This window comes from Podarcis filfolensis (assembly GCF_964270895.1).
Source record: "Podarcis filfolensis genome assembly, chromosome: Z".
Lineage (NCBI taxonomy): Eukaryota > Metazoa > Chordata > Lepidosauria > Squamata > Lacertidae > Podarcis > Podarcis filfolensis.
The window spans coordinates 19,193,875-19,220,336 of record NC_139617.1 but is presented as its reverse complement, the minus strand read 5'-3'; the positions used below and the strand labels follow the sequence as shown (position 1 = coordinate 19,220,336).

The following is a 26,462-nucleotide window of genomic DNA, read 5'->3' as shown; positions in this document are numbered from 1 at the left end:
ATTTACAAATTCATCATATAAGGTCTGGGTGAGACATAGAAGGCTGTTAGAACAGAAAACCGCATGGTGGGTCTCACCGTTAGAAGTCATATCGGTTAAAAAGAAAAATATGATAGGAAGAATGGCAACATACCAGCAGCTCCTAAAAGAGGAACAGGGCCAATTAAAACTAAGACCATACGAAAAGGTGACCCAATACTGCACCACATGGTTGCAATATCGCCAAATTGCCCAAATATTCAATCAGGTTAAAGAAATAGGATTTGAAAAAGAAGAATGAAATTACAAAAAGTATTATTACAAAATTCAAAAAAGAATATATCCAAAATGTATAATTTATTATTAGAATTGGAGGTAAAGGATGAAGAAGTAAAAGAAGTTATGACTAAATGGGCGTGTGATATAGGATACATAATTCGGCTGGACCAATGGGAGAAATTATGGAAATGGGATATTAAGTTTACGGCATGTTATACAATCAGAGAAAAGTTCATGAAAATGGTGTACTAATGGTACTTAACTCCGGTAAAATTGGCTAAAATTTACAAATTAAAATCAAATACCTGCTGGAGATGCAAAAAAGAAATAGGAACAATCTTTCACATGTGGTGGGAATGCCGACCTATTAAACAATTCTGGAATGAAATTTATGAAGAAATTAAAAAGATGTTTAAAATATCTTTCAGTAAGAAATCGGCGGCATTCCTTTTAGGTATAATCATAAATGATATTCCCGACAATCAAAGGAAAGTATTCCTTTATGCAACGACAGCTGCCAGGATGCTTATAGCAAAAAACTGGAAAGGGAGAAAAATTCCATTAATGAAAGAATGGCAAATTAAATTTTGTAAATATATAAATCTGGCAAGACACACAGCACTCATAAGGGGGCAATTGGACCAGAAATTATTAAAAGAATGGGGATGTGCTAAAGAGTATATGAAAAAACACTGTTCTGGAGTAAGCATATCGGTATGTAATGAATGATGCTTTACAGGGTTAAAGTACAAAGATGGAAGTAATCTACATTAGACACAACAATACAGTAAGAGTAAAAATTTTGAGGTCTTATAACAAAGGAAGGAAGTCAATATGTGCATATGTATGTATTGATTAGATTAGAATGATGATATGGTTTTATTTGTAGAGGTATGCTTTTTGTCTTGTTTTTTACTTTGTTTTTCTTTCTTTTTTGTATGTTTTATTTTTCTTTCTTGTTTGTACAGTATTATTTTGGATTTAATGTCTAATTGTTGTTATGATATGCATTGAAAATAAAAAAAATTAATTTTTTTAAAAAAAGAATTATTGAAAAACACAGATAATTAAATGCATTCCCATCTGGATTGAATCCTGGCCATGGGGGCTCAACCCCCCCAATATTGAGGGGGCCAACATTCCCCGTTGGGTTGCTGTTATGGGGATGCAAATGATAGCCACCTTCAGCTGCAAGAGACACACACCATAGGCAGCTGAGCGGGACATGTGACAGATGTGGAAGGACACATCTCGGTCACATGGAGAGATACAACTTCACAGAGAAGTGGGACTGGCAAGGGAAATGGCCCGCTGGTCATAGATGAAGTAGAGGAATGGGAAGTTCAGATGTGTAGTTCAGATTCTGCAGTTTGATTGCGCCCAAATGGCAGAACTTTCAGAGTGCTCCTTGCAGGCGTGTCTTAAACTTTAATACCATGGGGCTCCAACCATTTGTGCCATATAACCAAGTAAGGCATCTTTCCAACGGCAGCTGCCCCATTTCCTTTGTAAAAGATGGAAAAAACACAGTTCCATGGAACAACAGGTAATGTCGTGTGAAAGAAGCATGGGGTGGGGGGAGGGCAGAAGCCCTAACAGAATAATCAGGAAAACCAAAGCAATAATCACCACATCTAAATACAGCCTATGGCGCAAAACCATTCAATTCTACATGCCCCTGCTATTTGCAGAATCTACTGATCCCAGCAGAGCTAAATCTCTGCTGAGGACTTGTTGCCTCAGTTGGTCGGAATCACTGACTGCAGGTACAAGGCAGGGCACACTGAGCAGACCAGGGCTTTAACCCCCTCAGTATTTCTAGACAGGGTGCTCAGTTGCCCCAATAGTGAGGGGCTCAGCATCCCCCACTACCGGGCTGTTGCTATGGGGCCGCACATGACTGTCACCAGCAGCCGCGGGAAGCCCAGATTGATTTATTCCTCCTTTATTATATTTATTTCTCTCACCATAACAGGTTTCCAAACAAATAAACAATTTTTAGCCAAGAGGAAGGAACCAGAATGATTGGCAACTAGAGCAAAATCTTTAGTTTTTAATAACATCTTAAGCCAGCCTATGGGACAAAACAATAATTTTGGTGCAGGGTACAAGTAGCCGGGTGGGACGTATGGTAATGTGGATGAACAGATTTAGGTCACATTGAGGAATTTGACAACAAAAAGCCAAGGAAATGGGACTGGCTAGCAAGGCAAAATGGAGGAGAAATTGGAATGTTAATACCACCCCACCCCCACCCCCATTTGATGGGGCTGCTACAAGAATTATTGGGGGAAAGGAGTTTGCAGAACAATTAAGGAAACAGTTCAAATTAAAATATTTCGGAGCAGCAAAGAACTATCTTGGTCTAGAGAGCCAGAGATGGAAGTTTTTTGTTAAGTCAAAGAGACACAATAATTGAGTTGCTTGAATGGAACAACAAGCACAACTGGTTATAAAGTTGGGAATTGTGTTGCATGATGTGTGAATACTTTTGTATATGGAATTAGTAGAGGCCACTCAAATCAGAGAATAATTAGAGAGTGGGATGGAGTGAAGGAATATATGAAAAAATATGGTAACGACAAAAGCACAGGGCAGGGCAGCCATCTCTCTCTCTTTCTCCACATGCACCGAAGAAGCAACATCTGCTTAGCCAAAGATGCCCACTTGGCTTCCAGCCAAGACAAAAGGACTGTCTTCTTATGGAATAGTTTCCAAGTAGATGTTACTTTTCTAAGCTAAGTCTGCCTTCTGGGATTCAATTGTAAACAGAATGTATGAGTAAACCCTTTTATACTTTTATAGAAGACTGTGTTGTGTCTTATCTTTTATGAGGGAAAAAGGGGGGAATACCAGAACAGTTAATATAGAGACTTTAGTGAGCCTGAGCAAACGCATCCGCTGCAAGTTTAAAAAAGGGGGAATGTTACTCTGCTAAATTGTGGAACTTGTTAACGCAAGTTGGGATATAATCAGACAATACATCCTCTCTTGCATCCCTGAATATTCCCAAAAAATAACTACTGGAACCTAAAACCCCTTGGTGCATTTTGCCCATCGAAGCCTTTGCTGTTAAGAAGAAAAACATGAAGAGAAATTGGGAAACATATAAAATCTTATTAGAGGGGGAAATAATATATTAAGATGAAAAGACTTTGAAATCCATGAATGTTTGACAGACTGGCTCCAATATTTCCAACTGAATTAAAGACAAGAAAAATAGGGATTCCAGGAGAAATATCAAAATGACTGGGAAAGGCTGTGGAGGGAAGACATAAGATTCACTGCATGTTATAAGGGGGCGGTGAAGAAGGAGGGAAGAGAAGGAAGCACTGTCCTGTTCTCAGATTGGGGACAGCCTCCCACCTCCTTCTCCCCAACCTGTGGAAGGACCAGACTCAAATTCCTCACCTCTTCACCCCTCAGCAAATGTCCAAGCTACAATCCCATGGTGAAGTGCAAACCTCAACCCCACAAGTCATGTGTCCTTAACGAAGTGTTACAGTCAGAGGCTGCTATCTAAAGAAGTATCTCCCATTTCTAGGAAGGCCACTTCAACTTCATCTAGCGCTCGGTTGCTTTCTTCACTGTCTTCCCAATGCTCCTGGGCAAGCTCTATGGGCTCGCTGACATCCCTGAGGTCCATAGACTATGCTGCCAACCACAGGACAGGACTATGTCCACAAGCTGAACAAGGAGAGGGAATTCCACGACTTTGTCATCCGGTCCAAGCTGAATCACATGGTTTCCATGCTATCTAGGTGGGGCAATGCGGCAGAAAATTACGTAGGCTGCCACCCAGTGACGTGCAACGTAAAGCCTAGGCAGCAGATCAGCACAAGCCTCATAAACCTCAGGGACGTTGCACTGTATTCATCAAATGACCTCTTCTGAGAAATGGGATCGTGAGAGCTGGCACACATTACTGCCATACAGGGGGTGCTGCTGGCTTGGTGGTGGTGGTTTTTTTAACTTGGCCGTGCCATGGAGAAGAATGGTTTGGAATACCAACCAATATGCACATTATACCTTGCGGCACAAAGGTAGCCATCGCATGGAAACACCTTCAGGTTGCTCTTTGTGGCTTACATTTTGTGTGCGTCATGTCTAAGTGCTCCAGCCTTCACACTTGGTCAATTCTGTACTGCCCTTACAAATGTTGCTTTCTAGTGCTTTTTTGGTCTAAGAAATCACGGGCTAACTTGGTTTTATCAAGGGACAATAATATTAGCTGTTGAGAAAGTGCAAAAACAAAGTGTTTGCAACTGTGATTGTAGTAGTCACCTTGTAAAATATAAACATTGCAAGGTTTGGCACAGTTTCTGTATGCACATCAGCTATATTTATAAATAAATCATCATCATCATCATCATCTTTATACCCCACCCATTTGGCTGGCTTTCCCAAGGGACTCTGGGGGGCTTAGAGCATATCTAAAAAACATAAAGCATTAAAAATGTCCTGATACACGGCTCAGGAGATCAAGAGGGAGAAGAAAGAGAAGGAAGGAATGGTAACCATGTCAGACCACTAACTCCTCGAAATACAAATGTCTTCCGGATAGATTGCCCATAAACTCCACCCTTGGTCCAACACGGTTACCTCTTCCATGCTTAGCTAATCTGTTCCTCCTTCCCCCTCTGAGGAAAAAAACCTATACCTTTTTTCCATACAAACTTTAACATATAAAATACACACTAATATAAGCAACATCAAAATATGAAAAAACCAGTATAATCACAGGGTGCCAAGCCAAATTTAAAATGTTGGTCATGGTAAGGCTCTATCCTGAAAACATGTCCCACCAATGGTGTGTGGTTCAATCCTGAATATCCTGAGTGACACATTTGCTGAGGGTGGATTTGCATTCCTCCCAGCCTAGAATGCCTCCTTCAGGAGGTACAATGAAACCATTTGCAGCCACTGGAATCAGCCAGCAAGTGATCCACAAGAGCCAGATTCTGGACTTGAAGAATCCCAAGCACATTTATCTGGATTTTTCATTCTCTCTGGAAGAGGAGAGAAGTGAAAGGCAGTGCTACATCTGACGCAGTCATTAGGGAGGTGCATTCAGGGATTAATTAACAAAAAAGAGGAAGGGATCTTAACAGCCAGAAAGGGTGCTCTGCTTGGAAAGCTGCAAAGAGCTGGCTGCTCCGTCCCGTCCTGGTTCTGCTGCTGGTTTTGGGTTTGCTGGAGAAATATCAAAACTAAAGGGAAATCTAATCCAGCCTAAAGGAAAATATCTATCTAGAATGTATAATCTCCTCCACAATTCACACCCTGCCATCAAAGAACTTTTATCTCACTTAAAGCGCTCAACCTTCTCTGAGGATGCACACCTCAGAACACATAGAGACAGAGGAAGCTAAAAGGACCGGCCACACAACAAGCCAGTGACTTCTGTCTTGCAGGTAGATTTCTCGGATGACCCAGATCTTTTCTCAAAAGGGGGGGGGGGAGAGGAAGAACCACTGGAATATTGAGATGAAGAGGAGGAGAAAGAGCAAGAGGAATATCACAAGATTGGTAACCACAGAATGCTTTCCATTACTGAAGTTACAAGAGATGCATTCTGACAAAATGAAAAGCTTGGTACAAAAAGAAAAAAGTTTATAGTGTGGGTGTTCACCTCTGTTAGTGCCTTGTTCAATGGTCTGACACTGCTGCAACTGGCTCTGATTTCGACATTCACTATTTTCCTTCTTAATGAAAAGCACCAGGCGGAAATTGACCATTCTTGTGAACCAGAATCTCAGAAATGCACTGGCAAAAGTCCCAAGTCAAACCCAGGGGTAAAGCGCAAACCTCAACCCCTCAAGTAAAGTTAAACAGTCAGTGCAAATATTTGGTACTGCAATTGTACTATTGTTCTTTTTAAAATATAAAATTGCAGGTTTTCCCACAGTTTCTATACGTACATCAGCTATATGTACACTTCTCCCTCTTTCTATACGAGGATTGTCTTACAAACACGCCATCAGGTGGTACAGCCACACAACTCAAACCCTGCTATTAAAGAACTCCTGTCAAGTCACTTCTGAAGTGGCCTGCAAGTATTTCACTGAACTGCCAGTGCCCACTTTTGGAACAACTGCCACCTCCGGGAAGTGTGCGATTCCAGAAAGGCCATCAGCCCAGTGTGATCCAGCAGCAGCTCCTATGCAGCCGTCTGCTGTCACTTGGATCAGAGACAAGACAACATACAAGAAAAAGGTGTTTGCAACTGAGAAAAGTGGCTGGAACATGTCGGGTGTGTGTGGTTGTCTGTCTTCCCAGGCTCCTTATTCCACATTTACTCCTCCTTGCCCTACAACTCTCATCATAAGAAGTTTCCAAACAAATAAACAACTTTTAACCAAGAGGAAGGAGCCAAGTGGGACATACGACAGATGTGGATGAACACATCTAGGTCACATTGAGAAACTTGATCGCACTGTGCCAAGGAAATCGGACTGGCCAGTGAGGCAATGATGGAGGAGACATTGGAATGTTAATACCGCCTCCTCTGAAAATCTGGGGCAAACTGGTGGAGACGATAGCGGTGGGGAAGCTACAAGAATTATGGGAAAACACAGGTGGTTAAATCCCCCCAATATTGAGAGGGCCAACATCCCCCATTGGGTTGTTGTTATGGGGAAGCAAATGACAGTCACCCTCAGCTGCAAGAGACACACGCCATAGGGAGCCGAGCGGGAAATGCGACAGATGTGGAAGGACACATCTCGGTCACATGGAGAGATATAACTTCACAGAGAAGTGGGACTGGCAAGGGAAATGGCCCGCTAGTCACGGATGAGGGAGAGGAATGGGAAACATTCAATGTATCCATCTGTATATCATTTGCATGCTGCAGGGCTTCATACAATGTTTCTAAACAAATAAACAAAACATAAATACAAAGTTTTGTTCATGGTAACATTAGCATTGTATACAATGCAGAAGTTGCAGGATGCAATGTCCGTAGAAGGAAAGCACACTCACACCAAACACACAACACAAAAACATAAACTATCTGCACACACGCTGACAACAAGGTTGGAAGTCAGACAATGTGTTCTGCTGATACTGTGAGTTTTGCTGTGTCAGGATTCTTAATTACTGGACTGAGATTATACTGTGCTGGAGATATAAAGAAGGAATTTCAATTTGCAGTGTCGCATTTAACTTGCCTTAGAAGGTGGAGAGAGAAATCTAGTATTTCCACTTAGCAAAAAAAGAAAAGATAAGAAATGGGGGGCGGGGGAAAGAGCAAACCCTATCGAGGGAAAATTGTGCATGTCCTGCAACTTTGTATAACAATAGCTTTAAAACGAATAAGTGGTTTGTTAATAAAGAAAGTAAAAAAGAACATTTTTTCTTTACCTTCTGGTAGGAAACCATTCTAATATTCTCTGTGTAAAAAGTCTCTGTATTATATTGTAATTTGATTTTTTTGTAATTAAAACAACAACCTTGTGCACTTCGGAAAAACAAGACCAAGAAAGCATTTAAAGAGCTTCTTCCTGCTGCTCTCCTTCACCGTGTTGCGTGTTGTGAGTGTGGTGGCTTGCATTACCGTGGTCCACCTCTCAGTGACCATCCAGTAGAGAGTGGGACAGAAATAACAGAAGCCCTAACAGAATAATCAGAAACACCAAAGCAATAATCACCACATCTAAATACAGCCTATGGCGCAAAACCATTCAATTCTACATGCCCCTGCTATTTGCAGAATCTACTGATCCCAGCAGAGCTAAATCTCTGCTGAGGACTTGTTGCCTCAGTTGGTCGGAATCACGGACTGCAGGTACAAGGCAGGGCACACTGACCAGACCTCCTGGCCACCCAGGGCTTCAGCCCCCTCAGTATTTCTAGACAGGGTGCTCAGTTCCCCCGATATTGAGAGGCCCGGCATCCCCCACTGCTGGGCTCTTGCTATGGGGCCACAAATGACTGTCACCAGCAGCCGCAGGAAGCCCAGGGCCCTGTTAGCAGCGAGGGACATGCAACAAATATGAATGGCCATGCCTGGCAGGTGAGGCGAAGAGGGAGGAGAGGTAAGGGGAAACATTTGATTATATCTATTTGCATATTGCAGGGCATCATAACAGGTTTCCAAACAACTAAATATTTTAACCAAGAATAAAGAACCAGAATGATTGGAACTAGAGCATAATCTTTAGTTTTATCATCACATATTAAGTCAGCCTATGGCACAAAACAATAAATTTAGTGTAGAGCACAGACAGCCGAGTGGAACGTATGGCAGACGTGGATGAACACATTTGGGTTACATTGAGGAATTTCACCACAAAGAGCCAAGGAAATGGGACTGGCCAGCGAGGCAAAATGGAGGAGAAATTGGAATGTTAATACCCCCCCCCCCATTTGGGACAAACTGGTGGAGGCGATAGCGATGGGGCAGTTACAAGAATTCTTGGGGGGGGGGGAAGTTTCCAAAACAACCAAAAAACACTTCAAAGTAAAATATTTAGGACCAGCAAAGAACTATCTTGGTCAAGAGAACCAGTGATGGAAGATATTAATTAAGTGAAAAAAAGACAATAATTGAAAGCAACAACATGCACAACTGGTTATAAATTTGGGAATTGTGTTGTATGATGTGTGAATACTTTTGTATATGTTTATAATACTGTGACCATCCAGTAATTTTAATTCTCAGTGACCATCCAGTAGAGGGTGGGGCAAGCCATTCCTTGGACCCCCTCCAGGACTTAGGAGGAGTCACCCCACCACCAGTGCTCTTCCAGTAGGGGAGAGTAGTGGATCTGGGTGCGCATGAGTGGCAAAGGCTCCTGAGACCTCTAGTCGTCTTTCAAATGGACAATGTTGAAACAGAGCTTTATCAAATATGAATGCTGGTCTGTATGATCCCTATCGATAGTTGTTATGATTTCTTCATTCAGTGGGGCTTGAAAATAAAGTTATTTTTCATACGCAAAAAAAACAAGAAAAAGAAAAACATTTATTTGGATTTTCTTTTTCTTTTTCTTCTTTTTTAAGAAGATATTTATTAAGAACATAAATAAGAAATAATATTTGGATTTTCATTCTGTCTGCAAAAGGAGAGAAGAAAGATGAAGTGCTTCATCAGGCACAATCATTAGAGAGGTTCAGTCAGGGATAAATTCACAAAAAAGGAGAGGGGATTCTAACAGACAAAAAGTCTGCATCATACTACTGTTTGACTTGTGTTTCACAACCCTTTCGCGTGCCTTTCCCTCTCTGAAAAGCTTAGTACAAAAAATTGAAAAGCTTAGTACAAAAAAAAAGTTTATAGTGTGTGTGTTCACCTGTGTTGGTACCTTGTTCAATGGGAAGAGTCACTGGCCGAGCCCCGAGTTATCGCCCTGCCCCAAGGTACAGCTATGACCAAGAGCCACGAGATGTGGTTCCAAGGCGCATTACTCGAGAGTTTACCCTGAGGGATTTTGGCTTATGTCTTTTCCCTGCGTATAAACCCCCCATGGAGCTATCTGACTTTATTCGAACTAACCTGCCGGAAACTGGGAGTCCCCTCAAGACTGTATATGTCTATTCTGAGGGCGTTGATTAGTGGGGAGTTGGCGGATCTCGTGGGCCATATTCCTTTGTCCCACGCGCTAGACTATGAACAGTATAAACGCCTTGTTTTGCAAAGATATGGACTGCATGAGGAAAGCTACAGGCACACTTTCCAGAAGGTTGATAAAACTGCTTCTTCTGAGTCTCCCCTTGGTAGCTGCGAAGGTGGCGCAAAATTTCAACGTTTGGCTGTTTGCAGAGGGGTAGATACATTTAAGGGACTGAGGCAGTTGGTGATTAAAGAACAGTTTCTTTTTGGGGCTATTATCCTGCCCAACCCTGCTGTATATCACCTCATGAAAGCTTTCAGCCTAATATCTAATGACATCCCCAAAGGCAAGAAAAATCTATTCCTTTACACAACAGCAGCTGCCAGAATATCCCATCACTATCAGAATGGCAAAACAAACTCGGCGTGTTTGTAGAAACGGCAAAATTGACAGCAATTATTAGAGGCTACTCAAATCAGAGAATAATTAGAGAGTGAGATGGAGTGGAGGAATACATGAATACATGAAAAAATTGAAATATTAATAGAGAATGTGTAATACATGCAGGGGTAAGCAAGAAAATAATAATAGAAGCAATTGAATAATTATTAAATTATAACAAGAGGGAAGAAGTAAAATATTGAGATCACACATGGTTGAAGGGGAGAGGGGGGTATATGGGAATCTATAATATCATTTATAATATAATCTGTTAATTGCATTGTATTAACATAGAGTGAAGGGAAGCCTAGAGCAATTAGCTATGTTTTAATTTAGGTAATCTATGTAATAGGCTTGTGCTAGAAAACTAATATGGATTTTGAATTTGATGTTTGTAATTTTTATGGTTTTGAAATAAAAATTAGAAAAAGAAAAAGAAACCATTTGCAGCCACTGGAATCAGCCAGCAAGTGATCCACAAGAGCCAGATTCTGGACTTGAAGAATCCCAAGCACATTTATCTTCATTTTTCATTCTAGCCAAAATTATGCCAATGACCTTTAACTAAATTTGACATCAATTGTGTCTTTATTTGGGGAGGTCTTGGGGGTCTTAACATGCAAAACACCAAAGTCAGCCATGGAAATCTTGCAACACGTCATAGATTCCATAAGTCCTCTCCAGTTGTACAGAAGATGGAAGAAGAGAGAAAGAAAATATCTTGACGGGGAAAGGATCAGATGTATTCTTCATGCTAATTTACTGGTCAGGAGATTTCTTACTCAAATCCAACATTGCAACAGCTTGTGACAAACGTGGACAGATCTGTCGTTTGCTCAGAAAAAAGAGCAACACAAAAAATCTTGCAACATGTCATATATGCAACAACTTTGCATATATGCAGCTTGTATGTATATTTTGGATTATAGTTTTTTAACATCATTTTGAAAGGGCACTTTCAAGAACATGAAAACTGAGGTGTCTTAGGGCTGTTTTGCCTCATGGCTTTTGTTGCTGAACTCTAATAGAGAGAACACGTGTATCTTTTTTGGCAGGAAAGTTGATTTCTTCATCCATGAATTGTACTTACTTTGGTGTGTGGTTTTTTTTTTTACAAAACTTTTCACTCAAGCTTTTTGCATAATAAATCTTAAGCTGCTGTTTCTTTTAAAAAAAACAAATATATATATATACATATTTTTATACACACACACACACACACACACACAAACACACACTTATATGTACATTGCAATTTCTGCTGCAGTTTCTCAGCATACATCAGCAGAGTTTATGCTTCAAGAGGAGAGAAGTGAACGGCAGTGCTTCATCAGCCACATTTGCCTCTGCGGCAGCAACACCGTCAACTTGAATGTGCTGGACATCTGTGGTTTTCTGCCTCCCCCCACCCTCTTTTACTCCCACTTTCCTTCTCCATATGATAAAACTTTCCTCTTCATTGCTTCTGCTATAGTACTATCTTTCCTTTTAAAATAAAAAATTGCAGGTTTCTCCACAGTTTCTGTACATACATCAGCAATATGTATGCCTCAGCCCTTTCCTACACCAAAATGGATTCCGTTCCAAACATGCCTTCAGGTGGTACAGCCACACAGTTCACACCTGCCCTTAATGAACCTTTCAGTTACTGCACACACTCCAAATTTGCGGAGGATGCACCTGTGTTACTCGCAGCCAGGTATTCCCAAACCCCTCAACACAAGTGTCCTTTCTCCTTTTCTGAACCCCGATTCAATCCCTTGCCAACATCTGATCAAAAGATGCAGCCACACAACTCAGACCTTATATAATCCATGGATAAAATATAAATATCTCCTGCAACCTACAACTCCTTGGTGCATTTCACACATTGAAGCTTTTGCAGTTAAGAAGAAAAACATGAAGGGAAATTGGGCAACATATAAAATGTTATTGGGGGGGATTAATAAATTAAGAGGAAAGGACTTTGACATCCATATATATTTGATAGACTGGCTCCAATACTTCCAACTGAATGAAAGACAAGGAAAATAGGGCTTGCTGGAGAAATATCAAAACTAAAGGTAAGTCTAATCCAGCATAAAGGAAAATATATATCTAAAATGTATAATCTCCTCCACAATTCTCACCCTGCCATTATAGAACTTTTGTCTCACTTAAAACGCTCAACCTTTTCTGAGGATGAACACCTCTGAACACATAGGGACAGAGAAAGCTAACACATTCTTCAGCTTGATTGCCCCCCAATGGCAGAACATTCAGAGTGCTCCTTGCAGGCGTATCTCAAACTTTAATACCATGGGGCTCCAACCATTTGTGCCAACTAACCAAGTAAGGCATCTTTCCAACTGCAGCAGCCCCATTTCTTTTATATTTTTTTGGTTTTGAAATAAAAATTTAAAAAAGTAAAAGAAACCATTTGCAGCCACTGGAATCAGCCAGCAAGTGATCCACAAGAGCCAGATTCTGGACTTGCAGAATCCCAAGCACATTTATCTGGCTTTTTCATTCTCTGTGCAAGAGAAGAGAAGTGAAAGGCTGTGCTACATCTGGCGCAGTCATTAGGGAGGTGCATTCAGGGATTAATTCACAAAGAAGAGGAGGGGATCCTAAAAACATAAAGCATTAAAAATCTCCTGATACACGGCTCAGGAGATCCAGAGGGAGAAGGAAGAGAAAGCAGGAAGGGTAACCATGTCAGACCACTAACTCCTCGAAATACAAATGTCTTCCGAATAGATTGCCCATAAACTCCACCCTTGGTCCAACACGGTTACCTCTTCCATGCTTAGCTAATCTGTTCCTCCTTCCCTCTCTAAAGAAAAAAACCTTTCCTTTTCCCCATACAAATGTTTAACTTCAACATATAAAATACATACTAATATAAGCAACATCAAAATACCAAAAACCAGTATAATCACAGGGTGCCAAGCCAAATTTGAAATGTTGGTCATGGTAGGGCTCTATCCTGAAAAGATGTCCCACCAATGGCGTGTGGTTCAATCCTGAATATTAAACAACAAATTGGCATCAATTGTGTCTTTATTTGGGGAGGTCATAGATTCCATAGGTCCTCTCCAGTTGTACAGAAGATAGAAGAAGAGAGAGAGAAAAGACCTTGACTGGGGAAAGGATCAGAAAATATTTGCTGCTGCAAAGGTAGCATTTCTGTTTTTAAAATATATACATGGGGTTTTTTTGCAAAGAGAAGCATTTTCTGTGTGCACACAATTGAGAATCAACCAGGCTGGCAAGCAAGGGGCAGTATCGATCTCTCTCTCTCTCGAGGTTGCTTGCTTGCTTCTCCCGCCTTAAGGAAGGAGATCTTGCCCTTCCTCAAATCCCTGCTGGTTTCTCTTCCTTCATGGCCATGAAAGGAATCAGCCCCATCAGATCAGTCAGGAGCTGCTAGAAAGCAAGCTGTGTGCTGCCTCTCTGGTCAGAGCTTCACCATCACCCAGGGAACGAGCAACAGAACAAAGCCCCTCGGCCAGTGACTCCTGCTGCAAAGGCCTTCGATAAAATATGATGAGTCTTGCCAAAACAAAAAAACCAGAGCCCGGCTCAGGAGGAGCCCAAGAACCTCCTTTACGACATGAATGACTGCTACTCCAAGTGCGCGAGCTGGTGCCGAGGATCCCGCAAGGCCCCAAAGGCAGCCAAGTGGAAATCTTGCAGCATGTCATCGACTATATCTTTGACCTGCAGATCGTGCTAGAGGAACAGGCGAAGAAGGGGCAAGATCCGCCTGCAGCCGAGACTTCCTTACTCTTTTTACAAGCTGCAGAGCGGGCATCCGAACTTTGCTCAAAAGAGGAGAGGAATCTCTGCCAGTAACCTCTTAAAACAGACTGCAAGTGTGGGATCCTGGCACTTGGTTCTCTCCAGTGAGACAGGAGATAGAAGAAGACAGAGAAAATAAAGACCTGAACAGGGGAAAGGATTAGATGTTTTAACCCCGTGCATCCAGTAATGAAGAGACCACCATCTTTCTCTTCCAGATAAACTGTAGGACATGGGTCTGGCCAGCCAGTTGCTGATGCCTTGACTGGTCTTCCAGAAACAACTTTCTCCCCTCAATTTGTTATTCTCTTCCAACGGCCTGAAAACAAAATTTGCAGGCCGGGGACAGGGGGCGTTGAAAGCAAGCCCACTTTTCAATAACTATAGTATGGCTGTATTAAACAAGAAGAAACTTTGCAGAAGAAATTTTGTGGCGCTTGTGTGTCAGACTGGGCGGATTATTATTATTATTATTATTATTATTATTAAAGCTCTGAACATTCAGATTCTTCATGCTAGTTTACTGGTCAGGAGATTTCTTACTGAAATCACACACTTCCTACAATGCAGCAACTTGTGACAAATGTGGACTGATCTGTCATTTGCTCAGAAAAAAGGGCAACAAAAAAACCCAACAACTTTGCATATATGCAGCTTGTATGTATATTTTGGATTATAGTTTTTTAACATCATTTTTTTGGGGTGAAGGGGACTTTCAAGATCATGAAAACTAAGGTGTCTTAGGGCTGTTTTGCCTCATGGTTTTTGTTGCTCCACTCTAATAGAGAGAACACACATGTATCCTTTTTTGGCAGGAAGATTGATTTCTTCTTCCATAAATTGTACTTACTTTGGTGTGTGGTTCATCAGGCACAGTCATTAGGAAGCTTCATTTAGGGATTAATTAACAAAAGAGAGGAGGGGGTCGTAACAGCCAGAGAGGGTGCTCTGCTTGGAAAGCAGCAAAGCTATATGTACTCATCACTCCTTTTCTGCACCAAGATCAAACCCCTTTTCGAAAAGCCCTTAGATTGGCTACCCATTAAGGGGTTACTTAGATTAAGATGTTGCTTGTCCAAAGATACACCCTTATGCCGCTTGGCCCCTTCAACAGCACAGGTTAGGAGTTCAACTGCCTCTTCCCAATGGATGACTTTGTGGACTCACAAAGTTTCTGGTGTGGATGTGGCTGTTCACCTGCGTTTGTGTCTTATTCAAAGCTCTGATTTCACCTCTTCAGTATTCCCCTTATTTATGAAAAGCACCAGGTTAGAAGTGACCATTCTAGTGAAGCTGCATCTCAAAAAGGGCATTGGCAAATGCCCTTTTCCGCACTTTTCTGCACAAAAATTGATTCCCTCGCAAACATGCCTTCAGGTGGTACAGCCACACAGTTCACACCCTGCCCTTAATGAACTTTTCAGTTACTGCACACACTCCAAATTTGCGGAGGATGCTGTCGCGAATTCCTCGCGGTGCTTTCAGCAGAAACGCTCAGAGTCCCAGGTTTTTCCCAGTGCAGTCTTTTTAATGTGAACTATATACAGGTATTTACAAAAACAGTCCATACAGAGTACCTGCTCTTTAAGGCAAACAAATACTCTCCACTACAGCACCACCACACCACAGCACAACCACCATCACAACCACCAACACAACCACTGTTGAACAGGCTTTCCTTTTAAAACAGGTGATAGCCAATCACATTAATCACACTCCTGCTGAGTCACTCTGACCCAGCACTTCACAGAGTATTGCATCATCCTGTTGAAGCCTGCAGACTTAGTATCCTGCGAATCCCAACAGATGCACCTGTTTTACTCACAGCCGGGTATCCCAAAACCCCTCAAAACAAGTGTCCTTTCTCCATTTCTACACCAAGATTCAATCCCTTGCCAACACCTTACCAGAAGATGCAGCCACACAACTCAGACCTTATATAAACCATGGATAAAATATATATTGGTGCATTTCACCAATCGAAGCCTTTGGCATTAAGAAAAACATGAAGGGAAATTGGGCAAAATATAAAATGTTATTAAAGGGTAAAATTAATAAATTAAGAGGAATGGACTTTGAAATCCATATATATTTGACAGGCTGGCTCCAATATTTCCAACTGAATGAAAGACAAGGAAAATAGGATTTGCTGGAGAAATATCAAAACTAAAGGGAACTCCAACCCAGCCTAAAGGAAAATATCTATCTAACCAGAAGATGCAGCCACACAACTCAGACCTTAAATCATGGATAAAATATAAATATCTCCTGGAACCTACAACCCCTTGGTGAATTTCACTCATCGAAGCCTTTGGCATTAAGAAGAAAAACATGAAGGGAAATTGGGCAACATATAAAATGTTATTGGGGGGGGGGATTAATAAATTAAGAGGAAAGGACTTTGACATCCATATATATTTGACAGACTGGCTCCAATACTTCCAACTGAATGAAAGACAAGGAAAATAGGGTTTATTTAATACCAAATATCAAAACTAAAGGGAACTCTAATGCAGCCTAAAGGAAAACATCTATCTAAAACGTATAATCTCCTCCACAATTCACACCCTGCCATCAAAGAACTTTTGTCTCACTTAAAGTGCTCAACCTTTTCTGAGGATGCACACCTCAGAACACATAGGGACAGAGGAAGCTAAAAGGACCGGCCACACAACAAGCCAGTGACTTCTGTCTTGCAGGTAAATGTTTCAGATGACCCAGATCTTTTTTCAAAAGGGGGTGGGGAGAGGAAGAACCACTAGAATATTGAGATGAAGAGGAGGAGGAAGAAGAGGACTACAACATGATTGGTAACCACAGAATGCTTTCCATTATTTAAGTTACAAGAGATGCATTCTGACAAAATCAAAAGCTTAGTACAAAAAAATAAGTTTAGAGTGTGGCTGTTCACCTGTGTTGGTGGAGATGATAGCAGTCGGGAAGCTACAAGAATTATTGGAAAACACAGATAATTAAATGCATTCCCATCTGTGTTGAATCTTGGCCATGGGGGCTCAATCCCCCCAATATTGAGGGGGCCAACAGCAGGAGCACAGATAACTTCCCCTCCTCCCTTATCTTTACTTATTTTTGGAGAGAAAAAGGAAGAAAAAAACACCGTGCTTATTTAATGAGCTGTGAAATGAAGCGCTGCTGCTGCTGCTGCTGCTACTGCTGCTAACCTCCCAATTCCTAGATTCATTTGCTATTCATTGTGCTTAATATACATCTTTCTGCACTGTGCATTTAGAAGATCCCAGAAAGGAATTCAAAACGGCTGCTGGGGAAAGACCACCAAACATGCCTACAGAAACACTACAGACAGGTAGCATGGTGAAACGTGTCAGCCCCGCCATCACTTTCACTTCAGCCATTCCACTCCGCATTCTAAACAAAGGTAGTTGTACTTTCCCTCTCCTTTCCTTCTGAAAAGCTCAAAGCACCTAACAAAAAATCAAACCATGATTTAGCTATTGAGAATATTTGTTAGGAAACAGCAGCAGAGATAACCTCCCCTCCTCCCCTTATCTTTATTTATTTGCTTCCATTTTAAGGGGGGAAGAGAAGCATGCATGTGTGAAAAGTAATGTTGTCCAATGAAATTTGATATTGTGCCACACCAGGCCCACAGACTTTTCAAGAAAAATTCAATGGTGCATACCAGGATATCAGCCCATGTGTAGTTCAGATTCTGCAGTTTGACTGCACCCAAATGGCAGAACATTCAGAGTGCTCCTTGCAGGCGTATCTCAAACTTTAATACCATGGGGCTCCAACCATTTGTGCCAACTAACCAAGTAAGGCATCTTTCCAACTGCAGCAGCCCCATTTCTTTTATATTTTTTTGATTTTGAAATAAAAATTAAAAAAAAAAGAAACCATTTGCAGCCACTGGAATCAGCCAGCAAGTGATCCACAAGAGCCAGATTCTGGACTTGAAGAATCCCAAGCACATTTATCTGGCTTTTTCAATCTCTCTGCAAGAGAAGAGAAGTGAAAGGCTGTGCTACATCTGGCACAGTCATTAGGGAGGTGCATTCAGGGATTAATTCACAAAGAAGAGGAGGGGATCCTAAAAACATAAAGCATTAAAAATCTCCTGATACACGGCTCAGGAGATCGAGAGGGAGAAGGAAGAGAAAGCAGGAAGGGTAACCATGTCAGACCACTAACTCCTCGAAATACAAATGTCTTCCGAATAGATTGCCCATAAACTCCACCCTTGGTCCAACACGGTTACCTCTTCCATGCTTAGCTAATCTGTTCCTCCTTCCCTCTCTAAAGAAAAAAACCTTTCCTTTTCCCCATACAAATGTTTAACTTCAACATATAAAATACATACTAATATAAGCAACATCAAAATACCAAAAACCAGTATAATCACAGGGTGCCAAGCCAAATTTGAAATGTTGGTCATGGTAGGGCTCTATCCTGAAAAGATGTCCCACCAATGGCGTGTGGTTCAATCCTGAATATTAAACAACAAATTGGCATCAATTGTGTCTTTATTTGGGGAGGTCATAGATTCCATAGGTCCTCTCCAGTTGTACAGAAGATAGAAGAAGAGAGAGAGAAAAGACCTTGACTGGGGAAAGGATCAGAAAATATTTGCTGCTGCAAAGGTAGCATTTCTGTTTTTAAAATATATACATGGGGTTTTTTTGCAAAGAGAAGCATTTTCTGTGTGCACACAATTGAGAATCAACCAGGCTGGCAAGCAAGGGGCAGTATCGATCTCTCTCTCTCTCGAGGTTGCTTGCTTGCTTCTCCCGCCTTAAGGAAGGAGATCTTGCCCTTCCTCAAATCCCTGCTGGTTTCTCTTCCTTCATGGCCATGAAAGGAATCAGCCCCATCAGATCAGTCAGGAGCTGCTAGAAAGCAAGCTGTGTGCTGCCTCTCTGGTCAGAGCTTCACCATCACCCAGGGAACGAGCAACAGAACAAAGCCCCTCGGCCAGTGACTCCTGCTGCAAAGGCCTTCGATAAAATATGATGAGTCTTGCCAAAACAAAAAAACCAGAGCCCGGCTCAGGAGGAGCCCAAGAACCTCCTTTACGACATGAATGACTGCTACTCCAAGTGCGCGAGCTGGTGCCGAGGATCCCGCAAGGCCCCAAAGGCAGCCAAGTGGAAATCTTGCAGCATGTCATCGACTATATCTTTGACCTGCAGATCGTGCTAGAGGAACAGGCGAAGAAGGGGCAAGATCCGCCTGCAGCCGAGACTTCCTTACTCTTTTTACAAGCTGCAGAGCGGGCATCCGAACTTTGCTCAAAAGAGGAGAGGAATCTCTGCCAGTAACCTCTTAAAACAGACTGCAAGTGTGGGATCCTGGCACTTGGTTCTCTCCAGTGAGACAGGAGATAGAAGAAGACAGAGAAAATAAAGACCTGAACAGGGGAAAGGATTAGATGTTTTAACCCCGTGCATCCAGTAATGAAGAGACCACCATCTTTCTCTTCCAGATAAACTGTAGGACATGGGTCTGGCCAGCCAGTTGCTGATGCCTTGACTGGTCTTCCAGAAACAACTTTCTCCCCTCAATTTGTTATTCTCTTCCAACGGCCTGAAAACAAAATTTGCAGGCCAGGGACAGGGGGCGTTGAAAGCAAGCCCACTTTTCAATAACTATAGTATGGCTGTATTAAACAAGAAGAAACTTTGCAGAAGAAATTTTGTGGCGCTTGTGTGTCATACTGGGCGGATTATTATTATTATTATTATTATTATTATTATTATTATTATTAAAGCTCTGAACATTCAGATTCTTCATGCTAGTTTACTGGTCAGGAGATTTCTTACTGAAATCACACACTTCCTACAATGCAGCAACTTGTGACAAATGTGGACTGATCTGTCATTTGCTCAGAAAAAAGGGCAACAAAAAAACCCAACAACTTTGCATATATGCAGCTTGTACGTATATTTTGGATTATAGTTTTTTAACATCATTTTTTTGGGGTGAAGGGGACTTTCAAGATCATGAAAACTAAGGTGTCTTAGGGCTGTTTTGCCTCATGGTTTTTGTTGCTCCACTCTAATAGAGAGAACACACATGTATCCTTTTTTGGCAGGAAGATTGATTTCTTCTTCCATAAATTGTACTTACTTTGGTGTGTGGTTCATCAGGCACAGTCATTAGGAAGCTTCATTTAGGGATTAATTAACAAAAGAGAGGAGGGGGTCGTAACAGCCAGAGAGGGTGCTCTGCTTGGAAAGCAGCAAAGCTATATGTACTCATCACTCCTTTTCTGCACCAAGATCAAACCCCTTTTCGAAAAGCCCTTAGATTGGCTACCCATTAAGGGGTTACTTAGATTAAGATGTTGCTTGTCCAAAGATACACCCTTATGCCGCTTGGCCCCTTCAACAGCACAGGTTAGGAGTTCAACTGCCTCTTCCCAATGGATGACTTTGTGGACTCACAAAGTTTCTGGTGTGGATGTGGCTGTTCACCTGCGTTTGTGTCTTATTCAAAGCTCTGATTTCACCTCTTCAGTATTCCCCTTATTTATGAAAAGCACCAGGTTAGAAGTGACCATTCTAGTGAAGCTGCATCTCAAAAAGGGCATTGGCAAATGCCCTTTTCCGCACTTTTCTGCACAAAAATTGATTCCCTCGCAAACATGCCTTCAGGTGGTACAGCCACACAGTTCACACCCTGCCCTTAATGAACTTTTCAGTTACTGCACACACTCCAAATTTGCGGAGGATGCTGTCGCGAATTCCTCGCGGTGCTTTCAGCAGAAACGCTCAGAGTCCCAGGTTTTTCCCAGTGCAGTCTTTTTAATGTGAACTATATACAGGTATTTACAAAAACAGTCCATACAGAGTACCTGCTCTTTAAGGCAAACAAATACTCTCCACTACAGCACCACCACACCACAGCACAACCACCATCACAACCACCAACACAACCACTGTTGAACAGGCTTTCCTTTTAAAACAGGTGATAGCCAATCACATTAATCACACTCCTGCTGAGTCACTCTGACCCAGCACTTCACAGAGTATTGCATCATCCTGTTGAAGCCTGCAGACTTAGTATCCTGCGAATCCCAACAGATGCACCTGTTTTACTCACAGCCGGGTATCCCAAAACCCCTCAAAACAAGTGTCCTTTCTCCATTTCTACACCAAGATTCAATCCCTTGCCAACACCTTACCAGAAGATGCAGCCACACAACTCAGACCTTATATAAACCATGGATAAAATATATATTGGTGCATTTCACCAATCGAAGCCTTTGGCATTAAGAAAAACATGAAGGGAAATTGGGCAAAATATAAAATGTTATTAAAGGGTAAAATTAATAAATTAAGAGGAATGGACTTTGAAATCCATATATATTTGACAGGCTGGCTCCAATATTTCCAACTGAATGAAAGACAAGGAAAATAGGATTTGCTGGAGAAATATCAAAACTAAAGGGAACTCCAACCCAGCCTAAAGGAAAATATCTATCTAACCAGAAGATGCAGCCACACAACTCAGACCTTAAATCATGGATAAAATATAAATATCTCCTGGAACCTACAACCCCTTGGTGAATTTCACTCATCGAAGCCTTTGGCATTAAGAAGAAAAACATGAAGGGAAATTGGGCAACATATAAAATGTTATTGGGGGGGGGGATTAATAAATTAAGAGGAAAGGACTTTGACATCCATATATATTTGACAGACTGGCTCCAATACTTCCAACTGAATGAAAGACAAGGAAAATAGGGTTTATTTAATACCAAATATCAAAACTAAAGGGAACTCTAATGCAGCCTAAAGGAAAACATCTATCTAAAACGTATAATCTCCTCCACAATTCACACCCTGCCATCAAAGAACTTTTGTCTCACTTAAAGTGCTCAACCTTTTCTGAGGATGCACACCTCAGAACACATAGGGACAGAGGAAGCTAAAAGGACTGGCCACACAACAAGCCAGTGACTTCTGTCTTGCAGGTAAATGTTTCAGATGACCCAGATCTTTTTTCAAAAGGGGGTGGGGAGAGGAAGAACCACTAGAATATTGAGATGAAGAGGAGGAGGAAGAAGAGGACTACAACATGATTGGTAACCACAGAATGCTTTCCATTATTTAAGTTACAAGAGATGCATTCTGACAAAATCAAAAGCTTAGTACAAAAAAATAAGTTTAGAGTGTGGCTGTTCACCTGTGTTGGTGGAGATGATAGCAGTCGGGAAGCTACAAGAATTATTGGAAAACACAGATAATTAAATGCATTCCCATCTGTGTTGAATCTTGGCCATGGGGGCTCAATCCCCCCAATATTGAGGGGGCCAACAGCAGGAGCACAGATAACTTCCCCTCCTCCCTTATCTTTACTTATTTTTGGAGAGAAAAAGGAAGAAAAAAACACCGTGCTTATTTAATGAGCTGTGAAATGAAGCGCTGCTGCTGCTGCTGCTGCTACTGCTGCTAACCTCCCAATTCCTAGATTCATTTGCTATTCATTGTGCTTAATATACATCTTTCTGCACTGTGCATTTAGAAGATCCCAGAAAGGAATTCAAAACGGCTGCTGGGGAAAGACCACCAAACATGCCTACAGAAACACTACAGACAGGTAGCATGGTGAAACGTGTCAGCCCCGCCATCACTTTCACTTCAGCCATTCCACTCCGCATTCTAAACAAAGGTAGTTGTACTTTCCCTCTCCTTTCCTTCTGAAAAGCTCAAAGCACCTAACAAAAAATCAAACCATGATTTAGCTATTGAGAATATTTGTTAGGAAACAGCAGCAGAGATAACCTCCCCTCCTCCCCTTATCTTTATTTATTTGCTTCCATTTTAAGGGGGGAAGAGAAGCATGCATGTGTGAAAAGTAATGTTGTCCAATGAAATTTGATATTGTGCCACACCAGGCCCACAGACTTTTCAAGAAAAATTCAATGGTGCATACCAGGATATCAGCCCATGTGTAGTTCAGATTCTGCAGTTTGACTGCACCCAAATGGCAGAACATTCAGAGTGCTCCTTGCAGGCGTATCTCAAACTTTAATACCATGGGGCTCCAACCATTTGTGCCAACTAACCAAGTAAGGCATCTTTCCAACTGCAGCAGCCCCATTTCTTTTATATTTTTTTGATTTTGAAATAAAAATTAAAAAAAAAAGAAACCATTTGCAGCCACTGGAATCAGCCAGCAAGTGATCCACAAGAGCCAGATTCTGGACTTGAAGAATCCCAAGCACATTTATCTGGCTTTTTCAATCTCTCTGCAAGAGAAGAGAAGTGAAAGGCTGTGCTACATCTGGCACAGTCATTAGGGAGGTGCATTCAGGGATTAATTCACAAAGAAGAGGAGGGGATCCTAAAAACATAAAGCATTAAAAATCTCCTGATACACGGCTCAGGAGATCGAGAGGGAGAAGGAAGAGAAAGCAGGAAGGGTAACCATGTCAGACCACTAACTCCTCGAAATACAAATGTCTTCCGAATAGATTGCCCATAAACTCCACCCTTGGTCCAACACGGTTACCTCTTCCATGCTTAGCTAATCTGTTCCTCCTTCCCTCTCTAAAGAAAAAAACCTTTCCTTTTCCCCATACAAATGTTTAACTTCAACATATAAAATACATACTAATATAAGCAACATCAAAATACCAAAAACCAGTATAATCACAGGGTGCCAAGCCAAATTTGAAATGTTGGTCATGGTAGGGCTCTATCCTGAAAAGATGTCCCACCAATGGCGTGTGGTTCAATCCTGAATATTAAACAACAAATTGGCATCAATTGTGTCTTTATTTGGGGAGGTCATAGATTCCATAGGTCCTCTCCAGTTGTACAGAAGATAGAAGAAGAGAGAGAGAAAAGACCTTGACTGGGGAAAGGATCAGAAAATATTTGCTGCTGCAAAGGTAGCATTTCTGTTTTTAAAATATATACATGGGGTTTTTTTGCAAAGAGAAGCATTTTCTGTGTGCACACAATTGAGAATCAACCAGGCTGGCAAGCAAGGGGCAGTATCGATCTCTCTCTCTCTCGAGGTTGCTTGCTTGCTTCTCCCGCCTTAAGGAAGGAGATCTTGCCCTTCCTCAAATCCCTGCTGGTTTCTCTTCCTTCATGGCCATGAAAGGAATCAGCCCCATCAGATCAGTCAGGAGCTGCTAGAAAGCAAGCTGTGTGCTGCCTCTCTGGTCAGAGCTTCACCATCACCCAGGGAACGAGCAACAGAACAAAGCCCCTCGGCCAGTGACTCCTGCTGCAAAGGCCTTCGATAAAATATGATGAGTCTTGCCAAAACAAAAAAACCAGAGCCCGGCTCAGGAGGAGCCCAAGAACCTCCTTTACGACATGAATGACTGCTACTCCAAGTGCGCGAGCTGGTGCCGAGGATCCCGCAAGGCCCCAAAGGCAGCCAAGTGGAAATCTTGCAGCATGTCATCGACTATATCTTTGACCTGCAGATCGTGCTAGAGGAACAGGCGAAGAAGGGGCAAGATCCGCCTGCAGCCGAGACTTCCTTACTCTTTTTACAAGCTGCAGAGCGGGCATCCGAACTTTGCTCAAAAGAGGAGAGGAATCTCTGCCAGTAACCTCTTAAAACAGACTGCAAGTGTGGGATCCTGGCACTTGGTTCTCTCCAGTGAGACAGGAGATAGAAGAAGACAGAGAAAATAAAGACCTGAACAGGGGAAAGGATTAGATGTTTTAACCCCGTGCATCCAGTAATGAAGAGACCACCATCTTTCTCTTCCAGATAAACTGTAGGACATGGGTCTGGCCAGCCAGTTGCTGATGCCTTGACTGGTCTTCCAGAAACAACTTTCTCCCCTCAATTTGTTATTCTCTTCCAACGGCCTGAAAACAAAATTTGCAGGCCAGGGACAGGGGGCGTTGAAAGCAAGCCCACTTTTCAATAACTATAGTATGGCTGTATTAAACAAGAAGAAACTTTGCAGAAGAAATTTTGTGGCGCTTGTGTGTCATACTGGGCGGATTATTATTATTATTATTATTATTATTATTATTATTATTATTAAAGCTCTGAACATTCAGATTCTTCATGCTAGTTTACTGGTCAGGAGATTTCTTACTGAAATCACACACTTCCTACAATGCAGCAACTTGTGACAAATGTGGACTGATCTGTCATTTGCTCAGAAAAAAGGGCAACAAAAAAACCCAACAACTTTGCATATATGCAGCTTGTACGTATATTTTGGATTATAGTTTTTTAACATCATTTTTTTGGGGTGAAGGGGACTTTCAAGATCATGAAAACTAAGGTGTCTTAGGGCTGTTTTGCCTCATGGTTTTTGTTGCTCCACTCTAATAGAGAGAACACACATGTATCCTTTTTTGGCAGGAAGATTGATTTCTTCTTCCATAAATTGTACTTACTTTGGTGTGTGGTTCATCAGGCACAGTCATTAGGAAGCTTCATTTAGGGATTAATTAACAAAAGAGAGGAGGGGGTCGTAACAGCCAGAGAGGGTGCTCTGCTTGGAAAGCAGCAAAGCTATATGTACTCATCACTCCTTTTCTGCACCAAGATCAAACCCCTTTTCGAAAAGCCCTTAGATTGGCTACCCATTAAGGGGTTACTTAGATTAAGATGTTGCTTGTCCAAAGATACACCCTTATGCCGCTTGGCCCCTTCAACAGCACAGGTTAGGAGTTCAACTGCCTCTTCCCAATGGATGACTTTGTGGACTCACAAAGTTTCTGGTGTGGATGTGGCTGTTCACCTGCGTTTGTGTCTTATTCAAAGCTCTGATTTCACCTCTTCAGTATTCCCCTTATTTATGAAAAGCACCAGGTTAGAAGTGACCATTCTAGTGAAGCTGCATCTCAAAAAGGGCATTGGCAAATGCCCTTTTCCGCACTTTTCTGCAGACAAAAATTGATTCCCTCGCAAACATGCCTTCAGGTGGTACAGCCACACAGTTCACACCCTGCCCTTAATGAACTTTTCAGTTACTGCACACACTCCAAATTTGCGGAGGATGCTGTCGCGAATTCCTCGCGGTGCTTTCAGCAGAAACGCTCAGAGTCCCAGGTTTTTCCCAGTGCAGTCTTTTTAATGTGAAACTATATACAGGTATTTACAAAAACAGTCCATACAGAGTACCTGCTCTTTAAGGCAAACAAATACTCTCCACTACAGCACCACCACACCACAGCACAACCACCATCACAACCACCAACACAACCACTGTTGAACAGGCTTTCCTTTTAAAACAGGTGATAGCCAATCACATTAATCACACTCCTGCTGAGTCACTCTGACCCAGCACTTCACAGAGTATTGCATCATCCTGTTGAAGCCTGCAGACTTAGTATCCTGCGAATCCCAACAGATGCACCTGTTTTACTCACAGCCGGGTATCCCAAAACCCCTCAAAACAAGTGTCCTTTCTCCATTTCTACACCAAGATTCAATCCCTTGCCAACACCT

General features: G+C 41.9%; 1 protein-coding gene and 3 pseudogenes across 10 annotated transcripts in view; 3 read left to right on the top strand and 1 right to left on the bottom strand.

Moving 5' to 3' along the window:
- Window positions 1-26,462, bottom strand: part of LOC310754289 (putative G-protein coupled receptor 34) — a 439,102-nt gene that overhangs the window by 171,622 nt on the left and 241,018 nt on the right. The gene's annotated exons all lie outside the window — the stretch shown is intronic.
- Window positions 13,627-14,322, top strand: LOC310754330 (DNA-binding protein inhibitor ID-3-A-like; annotated as a pseudogene). The gene is made up of 2 exons: window positions 13,627-13,749; window positions 13,815-14,322. The product of its transcript is annotated as a DNA-binding protein inhibitor ID-3-A-like (transcript).
- Window positions 18,873-19,459, top strand: LOC310753952 (DNA-binding protein inhibitor ID-3-A-like; annotated as a pseudogene). Its single transcript has 2 exons — window positions 18,873-18,995; window positions 19,061-19,459. The product of its transcript is annotated as a DNA-binding protein inhibitor ID-3-A-like (transcript).
- Window positions 24,131-24,717, top strand: LOC310753936 (DNA-binding protein inhibitor ID-3-A-like; annotated as a pseudogene). The gene is made up of 2 exons: window positions 24,131-24,253; window positions 24,319-24,717. The product of its transcript is annotated as a DNA-binding protein inhibitor ID-3-A-like (transcript).